This window comes from Nycticebus coucang, chromosome 10 (assembly GCF_027406575.1).
Source record: "Nycticebus coucang isolate mNycCou1 chromosome 10, mNycCou1.pri, whole genome shotgun sequence".
In the NCBI taxonomy this organism is placed as follows: domain Eukaryota; kingdom Metazoa; phylum Chordata; class Mammalia; order Primates; family Lorisidae; genus Nycticebus; species Nycticebus coucang.
Window position 1 is genome coordinate 1230491 of NC_069789.1, and position 23847 is coordinate 1254337.

General features: G+C 38.9%; 1 protein-coding gene and 1 pseudogene across 6 annotated transcripts in view; one reads left to right on the forward strand and one right to left on the reverse strand.

Moving 5' to 3' along the window:
* Nucleotides 1-23847, forward strand: part of EPHA5 (EPH receptor A5) — a 306886-nt gene that overhangs the window by 68494 nt on the left and 214545 nt on the right. The window lies entirely within an intron of this gene.
* LOC128598023 (uncharacterized) lies at nucleotides 2231-2370 on the reverse strand (annotated as a pseudogene).

Below are 23847 nucleotides of genomic sequence, written 5' to 3' on the forward strand. Positions count from 1 at the left end.
ATATTCATCAGTGTTTTTATGGGACAGTATGGTACTTTTTTGTCAAAAAGGATGGATTATGGGAAGAAAATATAACTTTTCCCCTTTAAGAAAGTTATTTGTTATTATGAACCTGAATTTGTTTTCACCACGAACTGGGTGCAATAAATAGGTGATGGGAATTGCGGAATATCAGCAGAGGGGATTTGGAATTCGGAGCTGCCCTTCAGCCCCACCTCATAGCTTCAGGGCCGTTATTTCTTCGCACTCCACTATATTATGTGATCAAACGCATGCATTTGTTCAGGCTTGTTTTTCCGATCCAGGGAAACAGAACTAGGAAAATTACCTATGAATTACAATGACTTTGGTTAATCAAGTCTCTCCAGAAACACGCTGTGTTTCACCTGCATTTATTTCTTCAGTATCAGCTCCTGTCTTGTGTCCTTACCATAAAATCTGTGATTAATTCTGTGGCTGTCTGTCCATGTAATATACAATTGTCTATACCTGATTATATACATACAGACTTACACACATGCGTGTCTATATACACACACATGCGTACCTGTGTATTCATATATGCACATGGGTAGCTAAAAGTTTTATTAAATTGAAATTATGTTCCTGAAATCTTGTAAGTTTGTCAGAGAAAAAAGTCACAATTAAGGAACGTTCTAACCAACATTACCTTACCTTTTATTTTTGAGCAGTCTTGCTAGTTGTAGGGGTGGTTAAATATGATTCATCAGATGCAGGAGTTAAAAACAACCTATTGAATACATTTTCATCTAAAATATTGTAAAGTACATCTTAATTATTTCTAAAAGTTTGTTCATTGATATTGTAAAGTCATATGAGCTAGTTGTTTTCACCATTTTCTTTTTTTTTTTTTTTTTTCCGGGGCTGGGTTCAAACCGCCAGCCCCGGCATATGAGACTGGCGCCCTACTCCTTTGAGACACAGGTGCCGCCCCACCATTTTCGTTAATATGTGGTTGTGTTAGTTCAGAACCACAATGATCTTTGTCTTCATTCCTAGGGATAGAGGGTATAAGAGCCCTCTCTATTTTTAGGGGTAAATTTGGATTATGCTGGTACTTATCATGAACATACCCCGGGGCGGGGGATGGTGTTCTGATGGGGGTTTTCCTGGTGGATGCTCTGAACACACCTCTCTCCTTTCCCTCTTTTCACTCTTCTCATCATAACTGAGGAGTAGGAGCCGGACAGATAGACAGTGGGATCAACTTGGGGAGACTGCACCTTAAAAAGCTTCTCTAACTGGATTCTGTCCTGATCCGCGTGTGTGTCACCCTGCCCCGGGTAGGGACAAGGAGCGCAGGGTCATGCGGCTGTTGAACGCCCAGGCTAGAGAGCTGGGTGCTTTGCCGTCCATGGAAATAACACTTCTGCATTTACAGTGCAGACATTAGGTGGTGGTTCTCCTCGTCCACAAATAACCCATCTCATCGAATGATTAAGTCACTGAATAAATAAAGGAATGTTGAAAGCTTGCTTTGGAGAATCAAAGCATCCCTGTCTATATACAGTGTGTAAAGGTAAACACATACGTGAGTGTGTGTGTGACGCTCTAACTCACTCTGCGATCAGCATGTGCTGCCCTCGCACCTTCAAGGGGGCAACCTCATGTTCTGGACCTGTCCTACCCACTGGCCAGAAGCCTAGGAATTAACCTCACACCCGTTTCCTACTCATTACCCTGTTCCAATACCTACAAAAGATTTATGGAAATCACCGCCCAGCTATCTGTTAAAATCAGCTACTTCTCTCCACTTTTTTTCCTTCTACAAGCAACCTTGCTATAACTTGATTTTTGAATATAAGGAATATAACTTGGTATAAAATTTTGCATTTTGAGCCATGAAGAATGTACACGTATCACCTATACAAAAATGCAAATCTTGTCTCGTACCCCAAGACCCCGTGCCACCACACGTACCACACACACACACACACACACACACACACAGGATTTATACACTTCAGTGGTTTCCTTCAAATTTTTAATAGTTGCTTAAGACCCTATGTGGTTTTGTTCCTGTTCTCTCAGCTGACTCACTGTATTTTATTTTTTTAAACTTTCCAGTATTTTATGAGGCAACATTTTAAATTGAAAGTTTTATTAAATTGAAATTACGTTGATAGACTCGATAGTACCATTGATAGAATTATGCAGTGATCACCCGGACATCCACCACGTACACTTCGTACGCTCTTTCTTCTTGTTCACGTGTGGGGAATTTGTTCGCAGGGAGGCCGCAAGTTTCGTACCCTTCATCCCCGGATTCCTGGTGGGTGTCATGGGCAGAGGAGCCCTTTCTCCCAACGCTTTTTAATCAAGCTTCTTCCCCTTCCCTGTGCACTCCCTGTGCTGGTGTTTTCACTTTCTCAGATGAGATTTACTCACTTTGGGTTTGTGAATATTCTTTTTCACACTTTGTGCCTGTTCAACCCTTGCTAATCCTTCAGACCTGGGCCCCAGAGTCTCTTAGAAAAGCTGCCCCTGACTCCATAAGACAAGGTCAAGACTCATTATTATTTTTACTTATGAATCTTTTCTTCACGAACCATTTGGAGTTAGTATTTTGCTTCTGTTTGTTGATTTGTATGCTGATTAATGATTTTCCCTCCCCCATAAGACCATACGCTTCTTAATGTTGTGGGGGGGTGTGTCTTAATGGAAGGAATTGGGAAGCAGTCAAAAGGCAAGAAAAGGGAAGGTGAATTCCAGAGAGAGGAAAGAAAATGTGCAAAGTCTTTAAAGTATTCTGTGTTTTTAAATATAGTGTTTCGTTGGTTTATTCACCTTTGTATTTATCTGCAGGAAATCTCCTTGGGCTGAAAATTGACTGATGTATCTTTTTATTTTTTTGAGACAGCTTGCTACGTTGCCCTGGGTAGAGTGCCGTGGCGTCACAGCTCAAGCACCCTCCAACTCTTGGGCTTAAGCGTTTCCTTTGCCTCAGCCTCCAAAGTAGCTGGGACTGCAGGCACCCACCACAACACCTGGCTATTTTGTTGTTGTTGTTGTTATTGTTGTCATTGTTTGGCAGGCCTGGGCTGGGTTTGAACCCGCCACTCCGGTGTATGGGGCTGGCTTTCTAGCTGTTGGGCTACAGGCGCCGAGCCTGATGTATCTTTTAAATTGATCCTTTCTTCATCCTAAGTCTCTCAGGGCAAGTTCTCAAGTCCCAAGTATTAAATCATAGGAGATTGGCACCTCATATAGTAACTGTTACAGAGGCCATCTTAGTGAATTCTGAAGAGTCCGAAGCAAACATATTGATATATATTTATAATGATGATCTCAGAATGTGATGACATTTTGTCAGTTTTTTGATAAATAAACTGTGTTAAGGTTTAATTAAGGAAATAATTATATTAGGAGGCTAAAGTGTTAATGCATGTGTGGTTATGATTTATTCCCTGAGTCTGTGCGGGAAAGTGACTGGGTAGTGACTGTCACACTGTGCTCACATGGCCTGTTGTATGTGTGGGGCGTCGGAGGGTCAACCCAGAGCCTTCTAGAGAGTGAACGGACCCAGGCAGCTCACTAACATACGCCCGACCCAGAATACCCATTCAGCAGTCCTGGTAAAATTTGTAATTTGTGATCAGTTATATTCATACAACTTCTTCTTATTTGACTTCTGTTAAGAAAAACAGATGACTTTACCTATGACAGTCTGGTTTCCATGAGGTAATAAAACAGTATGGTTTCTATGATGTTAACTTAAAATATAATGTGTATTTGTTTTTGTGAGGCGTGCTTACACACTTGGATTTTTTATAATAATCTGTCTTAATTGTACACATACGTTTCTGTGAAATGTTTTTTATTTTCAGGCACAAATAATGTCCCACATCTATTTATCCAAGTATGTTTCACTGTTTGTTATTTATTGTTACGTCTGACGAAATTCCTGCTATTTTTTCCACCTTAAGAGTCATGTGAGATTTTGTTTTGAGTACAAACATGGCTGGCAAAAACCCATCTTGGAAGTTTCTGCTTTTTACTGAAGTAAATGTGTTTGACAGAAGCAATTGAGTTCACATGAATCAAATGTTGCCTGCTGAGTGCTCCTGAGAGTCTGCCGCGGACTTGCTCAGACGCAAGGCAAGGCCACTAATCTCCCATCAGTTGCTGGTGGAATGAAGCAGTAATTTGAAATTAGCCCTAGATAATTATAGTTTCACTTATATCAAATGGAGGAAAGAGATTTAGATTGTGGGTCAGTGCCAAAACCAGTCAAGAGCGAGAAAGGTATATAGCGCAAGCTAAAATACAGGGCTGGTGGCGGTTAGACATCAAGGACCCTGCAGAAAAGACCTTAATTGTCCGACTGGGAGATGATTGCACAGCAAGGAGTATGTAGTGAAAATATCCTACTCAGGAAAGAGCCTTGATCAGAAGCAGCACAGACGCAGCCGGCAGTAGGTCAGCCATTCACATGCTTCTGGTGCATACTTACGACTGGAGCAAAGTTGGCTGGAAATAGAGTACATTAGGCGTTCATGTAATTGTGCATTGGAAAGCCTAGTTATTTTAAATTAGGCATATTATCAAAAAACATTAAAGAATGTAACTTTTGGTTCTATTTGGTATGCAACAAAAGGAAAGCATTTTAATTAGGGGGATGGGTGTCAGGGAGGGACCCCATTAATGTTCTTTTGTATTTGTTTTTTTTTTTTTTTTTTTTTTTTTTTGGTCTGGGGCTGGGTTTGAACCCACCACCTCTGGTATATGGGGCCAGGGCCCTAATCCTTTGATCCACATGTTCCACCCTTTTGTATTTGTTGAGTTGTTGAGTCAGTGGATCCATTTGCAGGATTACAGGTGAGAATCATAAAATCGGTGACTTTTTTTTCATCGTATTGTTCCCTGGCACGGTTGTAGTTTAGTTCCAATAAGATTTTAAACCATACTCGGCGTCTAGTTTTGTGCCCCTGAGCCCTCCCAGATCAGTTTCTCAGCACTGATGTTATTGAGATTTGGGGCCACGTGTTTTTGCTGTTGGGTGGGGGGTGTTGTCCTGTATTGTAGAATATTTAGCAGCTCCTCAGGCTCTCCGTGTAAGATACAGTAGGTCACACCTTACTCTGACCGTCAAAAACACCTGTGAAAATTGCCAAATGGAACGTGGGCAAAAGCACCCCCAGTTGAGACCTGTGAATCCAGATATTTTCCATCATGAGCAGACATGCTGCCGAAACGAAGTGTGTTTGTGGATATGTTTAGAGACTGCTGATCACCTTTGCAAAAGTCAGCATTTGTCCTAAATTTGGCAGAATGAAAGAGATGTACATTTTGAACTTGGCCTAATTTGACTGAGCATCGCGGGAAATTTGCTGCTTATGAGAAGCAGCATCCTGCAGTAGTTGATTCTGAGTCAGAATTCCTGGATTAAAATTCTGCTCCAGGACCCTCTGCCGGTTAGCGAATCTCTCCGTCTCCCACGACCTGTAGCGATCTTAGGAGACCTGGCTGTTACACGAGACCACTCCGCACAGCACCCAGCGAAGCTCATCTGCTTCCTGCGTCTCTCAGTAAAAATAAAATGTATTTACAGGAACATGTGTCTTTTATTAAAAAATAAAGGGTGGCTGCAGCTTAGAAAAACATCTAGTTTTCTCTAAGTAGATGGTATGTTCTTGAGCATTTACATTTATGAAATTCTATATTGTAGTCCATTGGTGGAATAGAGCTGGGTTCTTCCTAAAGAACCTGCTTTATGAAGACTTTGCCAGAGTCCAAAAATGGAAGTTTTGCAGGCAGCGCCTGTGGCTCAAAGCAGCAGGATACCAGAGGTGGAGGGTTCAAACCCAGCCCTGGGCAAAAACTGCAAAACAAAACAAAAAAAAAATGAAAGAAAGGTTAGATACTAAATCTCACTCTTTAAGTGATTGTTTGGGACACTGTCCTGCCTGAGCAGGGCTGTGTCCTAGAAACGCAGCGTGCATGTGGACAGACGGGAATCCCTACTCACATTCAGGTTAAAATTCATGAGAATGTCTCATGGCGATGTGACTTCCTTGGGGTAAAGTTGTGCTATTTTGGGTAGGGCAATATAAATTTTTTTTTTCTTGAGGTGATATTTAACATAGACATGGTAAAAAAAGAAAAAAAAACTGTGAAAAGTATGGAAATAAGCGTAGCAGAGGGAACTTCAGGTGCAAGTTGTATTTTAATACATTTATTTTATGTATGTCTCTTTTTTCTAATATTTTTATACTTTTTAAAAGGTATTTGCATAGTAAAAGCTGAGAATAAAAGACCTGTTGATTTCTGAACTTTCCAGCTAAAAGACACTGCTTTTCAAGGTAGAAGATTATTAATAAATATCTGTGGTCAAATATGTCCACGACAAACACGAAATAATCCAGGTCATTTCTGAGTGCTGTTGATGGATAATTATTTATAATTATTAACCCAGTTAAGGGATGAAGAAACTTTTTTTTTTTTGTTTGCAGAGACAGAGTCTTACTTTGTCACCCTCTGTAGAGTTCTGTAGCATCATAGCTCACAGCAACCTCCAGCTCTTGGGCTTAGGTGATTCTCTTGCCTCAGTCTCTCAAGTAGCTGGAACTACAGGCGCCCACCACAATGCCCAGCTATTTTTTTGTTGCAGTTTGGCCGGGGCTGGGTTTGAACCTGCCACTCTCAGTACATGGGCCCAGCACCCTACCCACTGAGCCACAGGTGCCGCCCTCAAGAATCTTTTTTAAAAAAGAATTTGTTTCATTGATTCAATAGTAGTTTATGCTGTTATCTGTGGATGGAAATATAGGAGAACTTTGAAATGTAGGGGAAAAATAGAACCAAATACATTGTAATCCTTTCTGGTCAAACTTTTTTTTTTTTTTTTTTTGCAGTTTTTGGCCAGGGCTAGGTTTGAACCCACCCACTCCGGCATGCGGGGCTGGGGCCCTACTCCTCTGAGCCACAGGTGCTGCCCTCAAACCTTTAAAATTGGTTTGCATTCAAACTCTTTCACTTAGAAAGTATACTCAGAATAAATGTAAATGCTAAACCCCTTGTCTACAATAATCATAATAATCTGTAGTGTTCCCCTTGGGCTGGTCTCTGAGATTTTTTTTTATTAATATTAAATCATAGCTGTGTACATTAATGCGATCATGGGCACCATACACTGGTTTTATGAACAGTTTGACACATTTTCATCACACTGGTTAACATAGCCTTCCTGGCATTTTCTTAGTTATTGTGTTAAGACATTTACATTCTACATTTACTGAGTTTCACATGTACCCTTGTGAGATGCACCGCAGGTGTAATCCCACCAGTCACCCTCCCTCCCCCCATTCTCTCCCCTCCCTCCCTCCCTCTCCCCCTTCCCCATATTCTTAGGTTATAACTGGGTTATAGCTTTCATATGAAAGCCATAAATTAGTTTCATAGTAGGGCTGGGTATTATGACGGTTGTGACACACTCAGTATTGTTACTGTGCAAAGGAATTTCAGGCTTCATGGACTTGAGTTCCGTCAAGATCGCATGGACGGGGCATTAATGACTACATTTCATGTTCCAATGACTCATACTTGTGTAAAACACCTCTGAATAATAAACATGTATTGAAATTAGATACACTGGATTAGCTCCTTTTATCAGGATAAATTATTATACAAGGGTAATAATCAGGAAAATATTTTAGTGATAAACATCTTACCAAGAGATTTACATAGCTTAATATATTCCATATCTTGACATAATCAGAACTTAGTTAAGATCCACATTTAAATGTGTCAGGAAACAAAAAACGTTGCCCGTTGTTTTATTACTTGCTCTTCTCCTTATTATTCAGAGACCAGCAAAAGACTTAGCTGAAGTCTGATATCGTAAAACTAGCTCTCACGGGAAAAATCATGGATATAAAACAGAGCAATGTTGAAAATGCACTCAGTGTGTTGTAGCAGAAATTTCAGTGTCAGTTCTCAGATTCTGGAGAACTAAATGTTCAAAAATGAACCCAGATGATAAAGAACAAAGTAGCCAACCCTTGCCTAAAATGTCTAAATAAACTCCACACATTAAAACCGATCAACAAACAGCATGAGGGAGCGTCTGCCTGGGCAGTGAATTGAGGGCGTTGGGCTGGAAGGGGAGGCCGGCCTCAGCTCGCCCTCACGCTCCCATTTGGTAGCGTGTAACTGTGGCCCAGTGACAGAACCAGCTGAGCCCTCCTGCCCTCCCCTGTGCAGTGTTAAATGTTACAACACGCACCTGTGAGGTGTTATGCTCACAGGTCAGGGCTGCCTGCTCAGCCGCCACGGTGGACCAGCCGCCTGGGCATCATGAGATTACACTGCCTGGACTCTGTGGTCAGCCAGAGCCCTCGGCATTTAATAGACACATTCAAGGGTGAGTAGAGCTGATATAAGGGACTCTTAAAGTGAATGCTCCCTTGTCCTTTATTTTGCAAATTAGGAAGCTAAGGTACAGTTAAATCAGGGGCCATTCAAATACGTAAGGGCAAGGAGGAGAATGTATTTATCTTAATCCCTTTGTATAAATCTCAGAATATTACACTATCCGTGTTGCATCAGAGCCATTATGCATTAACTGCATATTAATCTCTCTTCCTCAAGATGTTCCTTAATACAGTTTTGTCATAGAGATTGTAATTATATAACTTCTGACAGTATTATATCTAAAAATGCTGATTTTGTAAAAGTTTCTGATAATTGATACCCAGACTTGGCAACCGTATATTTACTATCAGCTCATTCTCCCTGTATTTGGTAAATGAGAGGTAATAGCAAAACACAGGAAAACAGAGAAAAGAGGATAGGTGTTCGTGTTCTAATCATTACAGTTTATAAATTACCCGTTTTCACTTATTTTGCCCCCTTGGGATGCTTGTCTGTTTATTAACACGCAGGAGTTCCCGACACCATTGTCCCTACTAATGTGTGTTACTGAGACTGTTAGTACATTTTTTCTACACTCAATATTTAACAGTGCAACACAGTCATTTTAAAGAATGTGGTTGCTGGTCACACTGTATAGAAATTCTGATTCTATCATATAAGGGTTTAGTATTTTCTTTCTTTTTTTTTGGCGGAGTCTGGGTTCGAACCCACCATCCCCAGTATTGGAGCCAGTTCCCTACCCACTGAGCCACAGGCGCCACCTGGGTTTACTATTTTCTAATTTCTAAAATTTCCCAGGTGATTGTAACGTGCACTAGGGTTGAAAACCGTTCTATAATATCTGAGATTAATGCTTTATGGCGTTTGATGGCTAGTTTGAATTTGCACTCCAAAAACCTTACCTAGGGAAAGCCACTGATTTTGCTTCTTAAAGATTTTTAAATTTAATTTTTATTAAATTGTTAACTGTATACATTTATGGGGTACAATGTGATGATTTGATATACAATGTGGAATGCTTAAATCAAACTGTTTAGCATAACCATGTTATTTTTTTGTAGTCTGACATTTATCATACAGTCTTAGTTGTTTTGAAATGTACCCTTGCAATGTGCACGTTAAGCGAGCCAACTACCCTCCCTCCACGCCCCCTTCCTCTCCCCCCCGTATCCCTCTTTCTTTCTGGACCAATTATTTGTGTTTTATACTTCATATGAATGTGGAAGTGATTATATATTGGTTTCATAATAGTATCGAGTATATTGAATACTTTTTTTTCTATTCTTGAGGTACTTTACTAAGAAGAATATGTTCCAGCTCCATCCAGATAAACATTAAAGACATAAAGCCTCCATCTTTTAATGGCTGCATAGTATTCCATGGTACACATGTACCACAGTTGAATCATTTTACAAAAAAGACATTTGCACCAGAATGTTTCTTGCAGCCTAATTCATAACTGCCAAGTCGTGGAAGCAGCCCAGATGCCCATCAACCCATGAATGGGTTAACAAATTGATTTTGCTTTTTGACGAATGTAATTCCTTCTCCCTCTCAAGAGGTCCTCAGATGCAGGAACCTGCTTCCCTGTGCATGTGGGCAGACATTTTCCAAGCGCCCTCCCGAGGAGGTAGACAGCTCTTTAAGGCTTCAGACTCTCTGCAGAGCTCCCCACTTGGTGCAAGGCTATGACCTTTTCTCTGCATCCCAGGGCACAAAATCCACAGCCCACCTTACCCGCCCTTTCCTGCACAGTAGCCAAGGACCAGCTTCTTTTTGCCTCGTATGGATTGCCCTCGCCAGAGATTTTTAATTTATTGGGGTTTTTTGGGTAAATTTTCTGCATTCAAATAAAATGTAACAACCCTCCAAACTATGTTCTGTTAATTCTAGACCATTTCTAGAGATTTTCTTACACATCCACAATTTTGCAACTGAAAGCCTTCTCTGAAGTCATACGTCCTAAACTTTATAGCTCCCTAAGTATACAATCTCCAAATTTAAAACTTTAAAGTTCTACAAATTACTGTGAACCTACAGGAAGATAAAAGTATTGAGAATTATAAATTTCTTTGTTTGGATGCCCCCAAAGCTAAATATAAAGGAATTTATTATGTCAAAAATCAAGAATGGTTTGTTTTCAAAGATACTTTTCATTTAAGTTTTATTTAACCCATTCTTTTACTAAATACCCAATGTCTGAAAAATACTAATTATGCTGTCTGAAACATTTACCAAATAAAGTAACTTTAACTGTTAATAAGCATTGTCATTTTTAACATTGTCTTTTTTTTTTTTTTTTTGCAGTTTTTGGCCAGGGCTGGGTTTGAACCCACCACCTCCACTGGCATATGGGGTTGGCGGCCTACTCTTTTGAGCCACAGGCACCGCCCACCGTTGTCATTTTTAACATCATAAGGAATAGGGAAAAAGTGTAATTTTTCTTCTGTAAGTAGTGTTAGAAGTAAATGATTTGCAAGACTTAGAAAAAAAAAAACTCTCTGCATTCTTTCCACATTCTCTGATCATAATCTTTAAAAGTTACCAAAAAAATAATATTTATACAAATTAAGGGAAAAAATTATCTGGGCTTTGAGAAAGGAGTGCTAAAGAAATAGATTCGTGAATCTGGGAAACAGAGAAGTGACATGTAGATTGTTTTGTTCTGAATAATTTTAGCAGAGAATCCTAAGTGATAACCCAAAATTAAATTTCGTTTCATTTGTCAACTCATAATTAAATTATGTCATCTGGGTAAGCAAAAGCGAAAGACATGAATTTGGAGGTATTATGTTAATACTGTTTCTGCAATAAGATAAACCATATTTCTTTGTAGCACCAAAATGGAGAAATAACATAGATGGAAATATTGATATATTCCATAAACTCTATTACAAAAGAAAGTAAATTACAATGATACTTCCATGTAAAAAATAAAACTCTTTAATTTTAGAAATAAAAAAAATTTAATTTTTTAAGCACCTCGTGTTTCATGACTTTGATGCAATTGTAAAATATGAATTAGAATTTGTGATTGGTGAACTACTAGAAAAAGTGAAGTATGGCGTTGGGGGTGAGGCTGTGGGATTAACCTAATACCAGCCACCAGCATACTTTAGATTTAGAATAATTTGTTTAACTCAAGACTCCTTGTTCTGCTTTTTTACTTTGTACCATATGTAACCACACCGAATGGTGATAATTGCTTTGTAGTTTGTAATCACATATAATAATATCGATGGTAAACCTAAACAAAAAGAACCTGCCCTATCTCAGGTCCGTATCAGGATTAATATGTCAGATGTTTTATGCCTCATCTGGACAGATTTCTTTAGTGTTCCTCCCATGCAGATTAACCTTGAAAAAACTACTTACCCACATTTTTGAGCATAGCCTACAAAACGATCTAACTTAGCTAATAAGATGTGTCCTTTAGCGTGTATCTAATAATCTGTCTAATTGATTTAATGCTGTATTTCGCTTATGCTCCTCACAGGACAGTAGGTATGACTTTTACTTAAATTGTATAATTTATTGCCTCTAACTTATACGTCTGTCCAGAAAGACGTGACAGTTACTATAAACCAGGAGGCACGGACTTAACTAACACTGGCATCATTCTGTTTAGAAAGGGTATCATTTGCAGCAACAATAAAAAAGTGAATTCTAAACTATCGGTGTTCTCACAACTGGCTCTTATTACATGAAAATGCTTTTATATCCTTCATTATTTCTGGTCATGCCTGCGGATCACAGGTTACCTTCTTCGAGTGTTTGATTCCCTTTGGTGTTTAAATGCTTTGTCTGAATTTATGGCTCACCAGTGGGGTTTCAGCCCTGAGAACTGAAGTGATTTGTTGATACGCTTTGATCTTTTCTGAGTTGGAGGGTGCCCTGCTCATTTGAGTGCCGTTAAGGTACGGTTTAAAGAAGAAACGAAAAAAGAAGAAGAAAGAAAGAGCCACTGTTTGGGGAAGTAACAATTAGAGCACATGGTAATTTGACTGATGGATAACTCCATTTCTTTGATGGAATTGTGAGTAGACACCAGACGCGGAGAATGAATGCTGGGAGGGCCCCGCGGTGTGGCTGTAAAGCAGAATGATAATCCACAGCTCCATACGCAAGAGCCTTTCCTCTGCTGAATTCAGCGTGCTTTGAAGAGATTGCATTGAGACATTTCTAAAATTTTTAAAAATGAGAGTATCAAAATTTTATTTTTCATTTTATGGATCGGAAAAGTCATGGGATGTCAGCCGAGCTTTGCTCTCTTTCCCTCACACTAAGGGTCTTTGGGCTCACCCTCTGAAAGCAGCGTAAGTACTTGGTTCGAGGAACAATTTTCCAATATTCACCTATCCCCAATATTTTCCAATGCTAAAAGCTTCTTTTTTTAGAACCAGACTGACGTGCGTTATTTATTTATTTAAGATGCTCTTCCGAAGGCCCCATGAGCTGTCTGTTTTTGCTCTCTTGCTTCAAGCATGATTTAATATGTCAACACAGGTTTGCTTAACTGCGTTTGATTGTCTCCCAGACTTTCTTGAGAGCTGGGCAAGTACTCTTTCAAGAGTGTTGCTGCCCAGATAAATGAAATGTCGCCACAGTGACGGCCACTTGTTTTGTGACAGCAGTACCTTTCTGTAACAAAGTCAGGGGCAGGGAGGGGCTTTAAACAGTAATGAAGGAGCCAACTTCAGTCACGCTGCTGCTCTCCAGGCCCACGGGACCCAGAGCGATAGAATTATGCACTTGAACTTGGGGAAACATCGCTCTTTATTCAGGTGAAAATGAATGTAAACCCAGAATAAGGACAAAATCCTTAACATCCGTTAGCAGTTTCACCAAAACCACACTCCAAGGCAGCCCCTGACATCTCTCGTCCGACTGTTTTGTGCTTTCTTTCCATTCCTGAGTTGTTCTGGCTCTTAGTACCTAGGCCAGAAACCAGCTCTTACTAAGAAATGCTCCCACTGTCTGCCACAGTAATACATGGTTTATAATTTCAAATCCTGGACTAGATTTTAAACATTGGAGGCTCCCGGAGCTTCCTTAGTCCTCGACACAAGGGAAATTTTCAGCACATGCTTGTGAGCTTTAAGTTTAAAGTCATTCTAATGAGAAGTAACCCTATTTAGTTTGCTGGGGATTTTGTTTGTTTGTTTCTGTTTTTATTATTTTAATGGACATTTGTTGGTTTTACTACAACCATCTTTGACAATGATCTGGTCCTTCCTCATCTGGGGCACCTGGGAGGTGGGGCCTTGTGGGCTGGTCCAGTCCACACGACTCCAGCCCCACATGCCAAGGCCTTCGAAGACTAAGAAGCTTCCTGGGTGTTGTTCCTTTGAGTGTGGGCACGAGAATTTTGATTTCATTTTAAGAGAAACATAAACTAGACCAACTAGAAATGTTGCAAGTGAGTAAATGTATATTACAGGAACGGAGAGAGCATAAAAAAGCCTTGCTTAGGATATGAAGGAAGAAGAAATTAAGCACTCAGGGAGCCCAGAGTTGGAAAAAAGTGATGAAGGTGAAAGTCTTAACCAAGGGCAACTGGTTATCCTCACGGGAACGACCGGCCCGGTGTCCTCGTGAGCAGACCGCACAGGGGTAAGACATTTCTGTCTGGAGGTATAAGGGAAGGGGATCAAAGCTGAGGAGGAAAGGACCATGTTCCTGGAATATACAAAAGTTGTGACTTTTGGGTGTCGTGTGAAAAGCAATCGTATCCTAGAAATAATGGAGACCCAAGAGATAAGGTCTAGATTCCTAACATCCAAAGTGTCAGGATATTTTATTTGGGATGGAGAAGGTTTGACCCATCCATGGAGAACTGCTGTGTGTTTGAGCAGCTAACTGTGTTATTCCTAGTCTGTCTTTTATTTGTTTTTGTTTGTTTGTTTGTTTGTTTTTTTTTAGAAATTGCATTATTTTATTTACTTATTTATTTATTTTTGCATTTTTTGGCTGGGGCCAGGTTTGAACCCACCACCTCCGGTATATGGGGCCGGCGCCCTACTCCTTTGAGACACAGGCACCGCCCCATAGTCTGTCTTTTAAGCTTGATGACATCCCGTGAGCCACAGTTTCAGCCACAGCCAAACACCGGAGGCTCTGCCTTAGTTTTCAGGCCTCGAATGGAGGAAGTGCAAAGGCAGTTTAAGTGTCTAGAAAGGATGAAAAATGAAGCAATTTAAAGAGAAACCAAGAAAGCAAAGTGCAGGACCCTGCAGCTCTTGCCCTGGACGGTCAAGGCCCTGTGATTAGGCCGTATGCACAGGCAGCCAGCCTAGACTGCATAACATCTTTCCTGGGACGATTCAGATGGAGAACTTTTGGCACCATCCCAGCATGTGTATTGTATTTGAGAGCGAGGTTTCATCAGGCTCAGAATTCCCCGTCCATTTCGGACCTTTTGCCTTTTACATTCTTAGGTACGTAAGCTTCCATACCTTACTGGTCTGCTCCCATCCGTGGTACTGGAGAACTTTCCTCTTAAATGTTTTGGCTTTTGGAATATTACACGGCACTTCAGGTCAGCCTGCTCTGCTTGTTTAGTTGTTTCTGTTTTGTTTGGGGCATGGTACAGAGGCAGTACAGCAAGACCAGCCTGGGCCACGTGAGTTAGATGACTGTCAGGACTCTAACTCGGGAACACGTCCTGCACCTGGCTGACCTGGTAGACACTTAGATATTTCATCTCCATGGTGAAGAAGTTAAAGGATTTGTCACCTCCCCACCAATTCTGAAATTACACGGGTAGCAGGTCTCAGACTGGAGGACACTCCCATTCTGAAGCATTTTTGCATCATTCTCCGTGGCGGGAAGTTGAAAAGAAACAGTACAGATTAAACCCAAGACAATATCAAAACAAACAAACAAAAAAAAAACCCAGAGGAAATATATTTCATAAACAAAATAGCACAATTGAAATAATTGCTACTGAAAATAAAGACATTCGTCTTTAAGTTCTAATGGTTGAACAGAGCTGTTACAGAAAAGAAGTTCATATTGAAGTGGTTTAGACCCAGATGCATGCCAGGCAAATAGAAACAATTTAATCCTCACAGCACCTCTCTGAGATAGGTAATGCTGTTTCTATTTTATAATTGAAAAAATTGAGGTTGATGTAGATTAAATATGATTTCCAAGAGCCCTGAGTTAGTAGTTAGCTTGAAAAACAGCTTTATTAGTTTTTAAAATATATATATTTAACTTTGAGGAAAACAAAATACTGACATTTCTAAATTTTAGACTGTATGTTTTATTTTTAATGTAAAAAGAGAAAAAAGTAAAGCTTCTTGCTAAAGTTACGTGGGGAGAAATTCATGTCTAAAGGGAAAGCACGGGCGGGATTTTAGCACCGACCAATGTGAAGGAAAATAGTTACTATTACTGACCTTAAAGACAGCAGATTAAAAGACCAATATTTGCTAATAATTGTAGGAAAAGATATGAACTCATTCCATTTACCTATGTATGTAGTCAGTAATGTGAAAAGAATCACAACTGAACTCAAGATTATAAAATTATTATATCACTTGAATATGTGACTTAGTGGAAAAAAATATTACATTGAGTCCAATTTTAAGGCATTCCTAATATATAAAAGGGATGATTTCATGTGATTCAAAACAATGTGTGTCTGATAAGACACTATAAATATTCAGTGATACTTTCTTATTATTTTATGTGTTGATTATGTGAAAATAATCCAGAAATTCAAGAAACTAAGACTGCAAACCCAACTCTGCTGAGAACAGTCTCTCCCAACCTCCTCCTCACTCCTTCCCTCACTTCACCACTTTGCCTTTTTCTTCTTTTCTTTCTTCTTTTTATTTTCAGGGGACATTATTTTTATTATTCCAAAGATGATAACATATATTTTTTAGAGTATCCACAGTAAAACAAAATAAAACCACAAAGAAGGCTGGAAGTCTCTTTTTTCTTCCAGATTTACAATTACAGGTATTTCTAATTTCATAGAATAAGCCAAAAAAGGAAGGGTCTGTCCCTGGGTGCTATAGGAAGATCTGTATTCCTTTTTTTCTATTTAGTCCAACCAGTTTATAATGTGTGGCATAGTTTTTAAAAGCTTACTGGGGCTTAGAGATGTATAAGGACTGATTGCAACAGGTATTTCACCTTTTCTGTGTAGAAAGGAAAGATATGCACTTGAATTTCCCAGTTGTGTTCAATATTCAGATTTATTTGTTTTGTTTTGTTTTTCCCAAAGAAAGTGTTACTTGCATTTGTCCTGGAGACAAAATGCATTTCTCTTTTTTGTTTGTATCCTGCTATTTAAGTTTGTCTGCTACTGGAAGTGAACACACAGTACTTAAATTCAGGAAAGCATCGACTTTTGAAGTTAATTCAAAAACACTTGGGAAATATTTCTCCTCACTGAAGTGGTATTTGATCTTGAAAAAGTCTGACGGTAATCTCCCACGTAAGATTTAAAACTAAATTTTTCTCCACTTTTTCTTTTCTTTCATTCTTAATTTTTTCTCAACCTTTTTTGCTTATATTATTTTGGTTATTTCTCCTTATATCCTCTCACAGTTTTCTGCTTTATTTTTTCCCCCATTATAGATTTTTCTCTAATAAAAATTTATTTCACTCATTTGAGTGCTTTTTCCCCTTCAGAGAACCTTAATTTAATTCCTTTAGAGGAAGTTGTTGGCTGTTGTTATTATGTTTACCTCTTTCTTCCAAACAAAGGCACTTGGTTCTGTTAATTCAGCACCAAAGGGCTGGTAAATGAAGATATAGCTTGGCTCATAAATATTGGTTAAATAGATGGAGGAAGCTTTGGGATAAGAAATTTGTCCTTTTTGCTCTGTTCTGAATGATAAAAATGATGGTATTCATTGAATGATACTTGCCCCATAATTTTATAGCAAACTCTGAGTGCCACACGCTGTTCTAAGCCTTGCAGACAGCAGAGCCTTTGTGAGCACAGACGTCAAGGGGCTGTGAGAAACTGGTCAACAAAGGAATGAGGCCTCTGTCCTGACCCTGACCTGTGGTGCGTGTCTGGTGTATGAAAATTAGGTCACCTTAAGGAGGGGTCTTTGTAGCGGGGTGGCCAACTGTGGAGGCTCTGCTGTAATTATTATATAAGATACCAACACACAACACTCATTGGTACCGGTACTCTTTTGAAGTTTTAGAGAAACACATAGAAAGGATTACAATATACTGCAGAGTGGACAAAAGCCTATACCGTTTGTCCCAGGGTCTCTTCTCTTAACATTTACATCATTTTGGTAATGGAGCGTCGTGTACGGTATTTTATAATCATTGATTTGTAACATTGATTTGTTACAACTCCTTTCTTCTAATGTTGCCTGAATTTCCCCACCAAGTCCTTTAAAACAAGTTAAAGGGGAAATATGATAATTCCATGAGTGATAAATAAATATTTAAATAGAAATATGTTTGTTACAGTATTCTCTTAAGATAGATGTTCATTGGATTAAAAATCTCAAGAATGCTTAGGCTTTCTTTTTTTTTTTTTTTTGTAGAGACAGAGTCTCACTTTATGGCCCTCGGTAGAGTGCCGTGGCCTCACACAGCTCACAGCAACCTCCAACTCCTGGGCTTAAGCGATTCTCTTGCCTCAGCCTCCCGAGTAGCTGGGACTACAGGCGCTCGCCACAATGCCTGGCTATTTTTTCGTTGCAGTTTGGCCGGGGCCAGGTTTGAACCCACCACCCTCGGTATATGGGGCCGGCGCCTTACCGACTGAGCCACAGGTGCCGCCCGAGAATGCTTAGGTTTTCAATACTTTGTTCTCATAGAGAGATAATTTAAATACAAAATATTGGGACGGCACCTGTGGCTCAAAGGACGGCACCTGTGCCGGCCCCATATGCAGGAAGCGGAGGGTTCAAACCCAGCCCTGGCCAAAACTGCAAAAAATAAAAAAACATAATTTGAATGTTAATAAAGATGATTCCAAATTTAAAATAAATAAATAAATACAAAAAATGTTTCCATCAAGAATTACATTTCCATACATGCAAGCTGTTGAAAAGAAACAAAAATTTTTATGAACCAAGATAGCAGTAGTTTCATGTACAAATATATTATTAATAAATGTAGTAAGAGACCTTTTTCTACTAGTAGTTCAGTTTTGTGCATAGCAGTTCATGTTTGCTCTGAGACTTTTTCATGTACAGTAGGGAAAGCTTTGTTACATCTAACTTTGGGAGGATAATGAGAAAGTTGTGTGTTATGCTACCCCAAAATATGAAACTATCTTTTCCATCAAACTCTTGCAAGACAATTTTTGAAATAAGAATATGAAATATTATTCATTTTTAATGTTTAAAATACACCTAAATAATAGTTTGAACCCTATTGTTAAAATATCAAACATTGGCATTTTCAGTTGAAGCTAAGTTGTCTTTTTTCAGCTATTTCTTTTCATCCAACAGTGACTTAGGAACAAATTAGAAAAGTGTCATATTTTAAGGAAGTTGATGAGCTTATATTTGAAGAAAAATTTACACTACAGGTTGTATTTGCATCTTTTTCATATAATTTATTTTATTATTTTAAGAGGATGGGAAATTCTTAGTTATGAATGGAAAGATAACATAAACTAGAGGAATTACTGAGTCTGGTTTGTCATGGGTCGGTATTTTACCTGGCTTCTTGCCAAATATTTCTATTAATTTATACGTAAGGGGTGTGTGTGTGTAGATATATGTTTCAAATTCTCCTTTTGGGAAAATGCATATTAAAATTTTTCTTTTTTCTCTTTTTTATGTGAATAAAAATCAAATTTTATATGTTCCGAAGGGCGATAACCGCAAGCCATAGGGAAAAGTGCTGGACCACATTCAAATTAGCCCTATTGTTCTACAAAATCTTCCTGGAGTACGAGGTTAATTAGTACCACAGGCGGTATGCATTATTCATCACTGCAATCAGGCTTTTATTCTGCTGGGCCTTTATCAACTGGAAATTGTTGTTCTTCTTGTAACAAAAACTTGATAAACTATTGTCATTTTTAATTTTACTGAATTATATTGGTGATACATACGTGAGTACATGTTCTTTAAATAGTCTCGAGATGCCATTCCAATCTGGAACAGAGACTAAAATTAAAGACCAATTTCTTCTTCAGGAGATCGTAAACTATCCAGATGTGAACATATATTGTTGCCTCTCTTAGATTTCTTTGTACTTTTAGTTCATTTTATCTCTGTTTTGTAGGGAATGCTTTAATGATATATGTGAGTTATTTGTTTCTTTTTAATTTATTTTTTAAATTTTAAGAATTTTTTAAATGTCAAAGTGTTAAGGAGGCGCAGATGTTTTTGTTCCATGGATACCTTCTCTAAGGCTTAGGTGGGGCCTTTGGGTGCCCATCACCAAAATAGTGTTACCTGCCAGGTAAGGTTTGGCCCTCTTCCCCTCCCACCCTGCCCCCTTCTTGGTTTCCAATTTCCTTAACATTTCATTGTTCTCTTTGCCCATCATTTAGCTCCCAATTATTAGGAAATACATGTTATGTTTGTGTTTTTTTTTTTTTTTTTTTTTTTTTTCTGGCTCTTAGTTTTTTTTTTTTATTGTTGGGGATTCATTCAGGGTACAATAAGCCAGGTTACACTGATTGCAATTGTTAGGTAAAGTCCCTCTTGCAATCATGTCTTGCCCCCATAAAGTGTTTGTGTTTTTAATCCTGAGATACTTAGGATAGAGGTCTCCAGATCCAAGTTGCTTCCTGGGACGTTACCTCCTTCCGTTCTACAGTTGAGTCTGTTCTATGTGCTCCGTGGGATATAAATATAGTGAAATGTTTTCTTCATAACTCATGATTGACGGTACTTAGGTTGACTTCACCTCTTTATAGCTGTGAATTTTCCTGCAGTAAACAGCCAAGTGCAGTTTCCTTTTCTTTTTTTTTTTTTTTTTTGGCCGGGGCTGGGTTTGAACCCGCCACCTCTGGCATATGGGACCGGCGCCCTACTCCTTGAGCCACAGGCGCCACCCGCAGTTTCCTTTTCATGCAGTGACTTCATTTCTCTTTGGGTAGATTCCCAGTAGGGGATTCTTGGGTTAACCGGCAGGTGTACATTTCTTTCTTTGAGGTATCTCCATATACAAGAGGTTCTAGAGAGGTTCTGTCAACTGTGTGTTGTAAAGGCAATTATTTCTCATTCAATATTGAGTTCATTTTTCTATATTATTAATTTCTCTTCCCTTCAGAATATAAATTGTCTGAGAACAGAGATTGTGTACATTTTGTTCATAGTTGACACGTATAAGATAGAACTGGCCTATAGCTTCCTTAAATGAATTCAGTGAACACGTGCACATTTGCGAACAAGAATTGTTATGTGCCTGTTGATCAACAATTTAGCAGGACTTTAATTGTAGGTAGGGGGGAAAGCAAAAAATAAAAAAATAAAAGAACATCCTGTCTTAATTCTGGTTTTTATATTTCTCATCCTCTCACATAGAGGAAAAAAAAGAAAAAAAGGACAAGTGGAGGTAAAGTTGAAAACAACCCAGAAACAGCTGTTTATTACATAACCAAAGCTGAGGGATCAGCCAATCGCCGCCCGCGGGAGTCCCAGTGTCATTTTTCTTTATTCGTCATCACTGCAGAATAATTAAGATTTCAAGCCGGTTGCAAGAAAGGCTGGAATTCAATTGTAGCTTTTCCTAGGGGCTACAAATATTATTTTCATAGATGTCTTTGTAACCTTCCCTCACCTGGAGACTAATTATCAGAAAATTTTAATGGTAGCAAAGCACTTTAGCTTACTGCTTTTGGATGGTTTTCCCATGAACGACTTTTTTTCCCGAGGGGAGCATCAGGAAAACTTTGAGGTTGTTTCTTCTTTTCTCTTTTTTTCAGTTGCCAAGTCACTTCTGATATTTGAAAAATAATGAGTGCGTCTTGGTTTCCCAGAGGAAGAGAAAATATTTTATGAGCAGGGAATAACAGATTTCACTTGTCTGATGCATAGTTTCCCTATAATTTAGTCCAAAGATAAAATGTACAGTGGAAAGCTTGCAGAAGGGGTGGTTAAAAATACTGACTTCTCTGCCTTTGCCCATGGATGGAATCATGACCTCTGCAAGATGAGTCATCAACTGTCTTATGAAAATTTTTACATGTACGTAAGGCATCACGTTGATCATTTTGGTTTCAATTTATTAAATTATGATATTTTCCTTGAGAACACCTGGAATGGTTCCTTTTAGTTACTTTTTCCTAAATTATTTCAGGAACTGTTTATTTATTTATTTATTTATTAGAGACATAGTCTCATTTGGTCGCCCTTGGTAGAGTGCCGTGGCATCACAGCTCTCAGCAGCCTCCAGCTCTTGGGCTTAGGAGATTCTCTTGCCTCAGCCTCCCAAGTAGCTGGGACTACAGGCGCCTGCCACAGCACAGGGCTATTTTGTTGTTGTTGTTGTTGTTGCAGTTTGGCCGGGGTAGGGTTCAAACCTGCCACCCTCAGTATAGGGGGCCAGTGCCCTACTCACTGAGCCATAGGCGCTGCCCAGGAACTGTTCATTATATTTATTTATTACATTAAATCATAACTGTGTACACTGATGCATTTATGGGGTTCAGTGTACTGATTTGATATACAATGTGAAATGCTTATATTGAACTGATTAACACATCCATCACAGTTACAGTCTTTTCTTCACACTTTCTTATGAAAGATAGATCACAACTATGCAAGGATGAAGGAGAGAATTAAGGGGGATAGGAGGGGAGGAGGGAGGTTTGATAGAGGGAGGATAAACGGTGGGACCACACCTATGGAGCATATTGTAAAGGCACAAGTCAAATCTACCAAGTATAGAACATAAACATCTTAACACAAAATTAAGTAAATGAGGTGAAAGCTATATTAATTAGTTTGATGTAAGCACCCCAATTTGTATTAAAAAATCAACACACTGTACCCCACAAAAGCACAAATGTATTCATGATCTATGTGTATATGACTTAATAAAAGGAGAAAAGCCAATTATACTAATTTCTTAATAGTTTTGAAATATACCATTGCACATTAGGTGAGGTCCCCCCAAATACCCTCCTTCTACCCACAACCCTCCTCTACTCTCTCTCCTCTTCCCTTCTACTTTCTGGACTATAGTTATGTTTTACCATTCATAAGAATGTGTAGGTGCTTATATATTGATTTTATAGTAGTTTTGAGTACATTGGATACCTTTTTTTCCAATTCTTGAGATACTTTGCTAAGAAGACTATGTTCCAGTTCCATACAGGTAAACATACAAAATGTGAAGTCACCATCTTTTTAATGGCTGCATAGTATTCCATGGTGTATGTAGACCACAATTCCAGGCCCCTAATAGCTGAGGGGGAAGACCCTTCCGTATGCCCCGTAGGGTCAACAGAGAAATCAACAGAGAAAAATCAGCAAAGATTTTGAAACTCACACAGAAAAAAAACTCTCACATTATCAAAAAATGAATACGTTTTAGCTTTTCCATTAAACTTTATTAACTTAAATGATTTGTTAGCATTTCAAACATCTATGTGTCTAGTTATCACGCATTGAAAAACCTTTAAACATTTACCTCCAGATTTTAGCGTATAGTTCAATTTGTTGTTTATTTAGAAACTTTCTATTAAATTGTCACTAAAATAGCTGTTATGTCAACAAATTAACTATTTCATGTCTATATTTCATTTAAGGAAGCAAAATGCAATGAAGACATTTCTAACTTTAAATATGATGATGAATTTCATTCTGCTGCCGTTAAGATAAACAAGAATTAAAAATGTTTCCATGGCTGATATAGCTCAACTCATTACTTTTCGTCAATGAAATCTATATAAAGCTGTGGAATAACAAACACGTTTTAGTTTCAAAGAGCCCAGATTGGTATGTGAGGACCTAGATAGCTAATGGTGTTTCACACACCATCTGTCAAAACAGCCTTCGTGAAGTCACTTGATTTGCTAAGATCTCTGTAGTTAGTCTTTGAAACGAGGGACAGACTTTGTAGGAGAGTAAAAATACTTCCCCCTCCTCTCTTCGGAGTTTTTATCTTGAACCACTTTAACAAAAGGCAGATTCATAAGAAGAAAAGGAATGGAAGTTTAGCATGTGACCCTCCTTTGGATATGGCAGACACTCAGGGAACGTGAGCTTTGGCAAAAATCAAGACCAGCTTAGAGAAGCAACAAAATAAGGGGAAAGGCTGACACTACTCAGGGTGGAAGTTGTGGGATGCCAACAACTTGGGAATCAAATGGTAAAGTCTGTAGAGTCAGATGTGTTGTGGGGATTCCTGCGATGGTGTCCCCAGGCTGGTAAGGGGACGTTGTCTCACGCTCCCCTACTGAGTGGCACTTGTTTTGGCGACGTGTTCTACAATCCCTCAACTTGGCCTGGTGTTTTCCACCATGGTTTCCTGGACACATTCTTCTTATCTCTA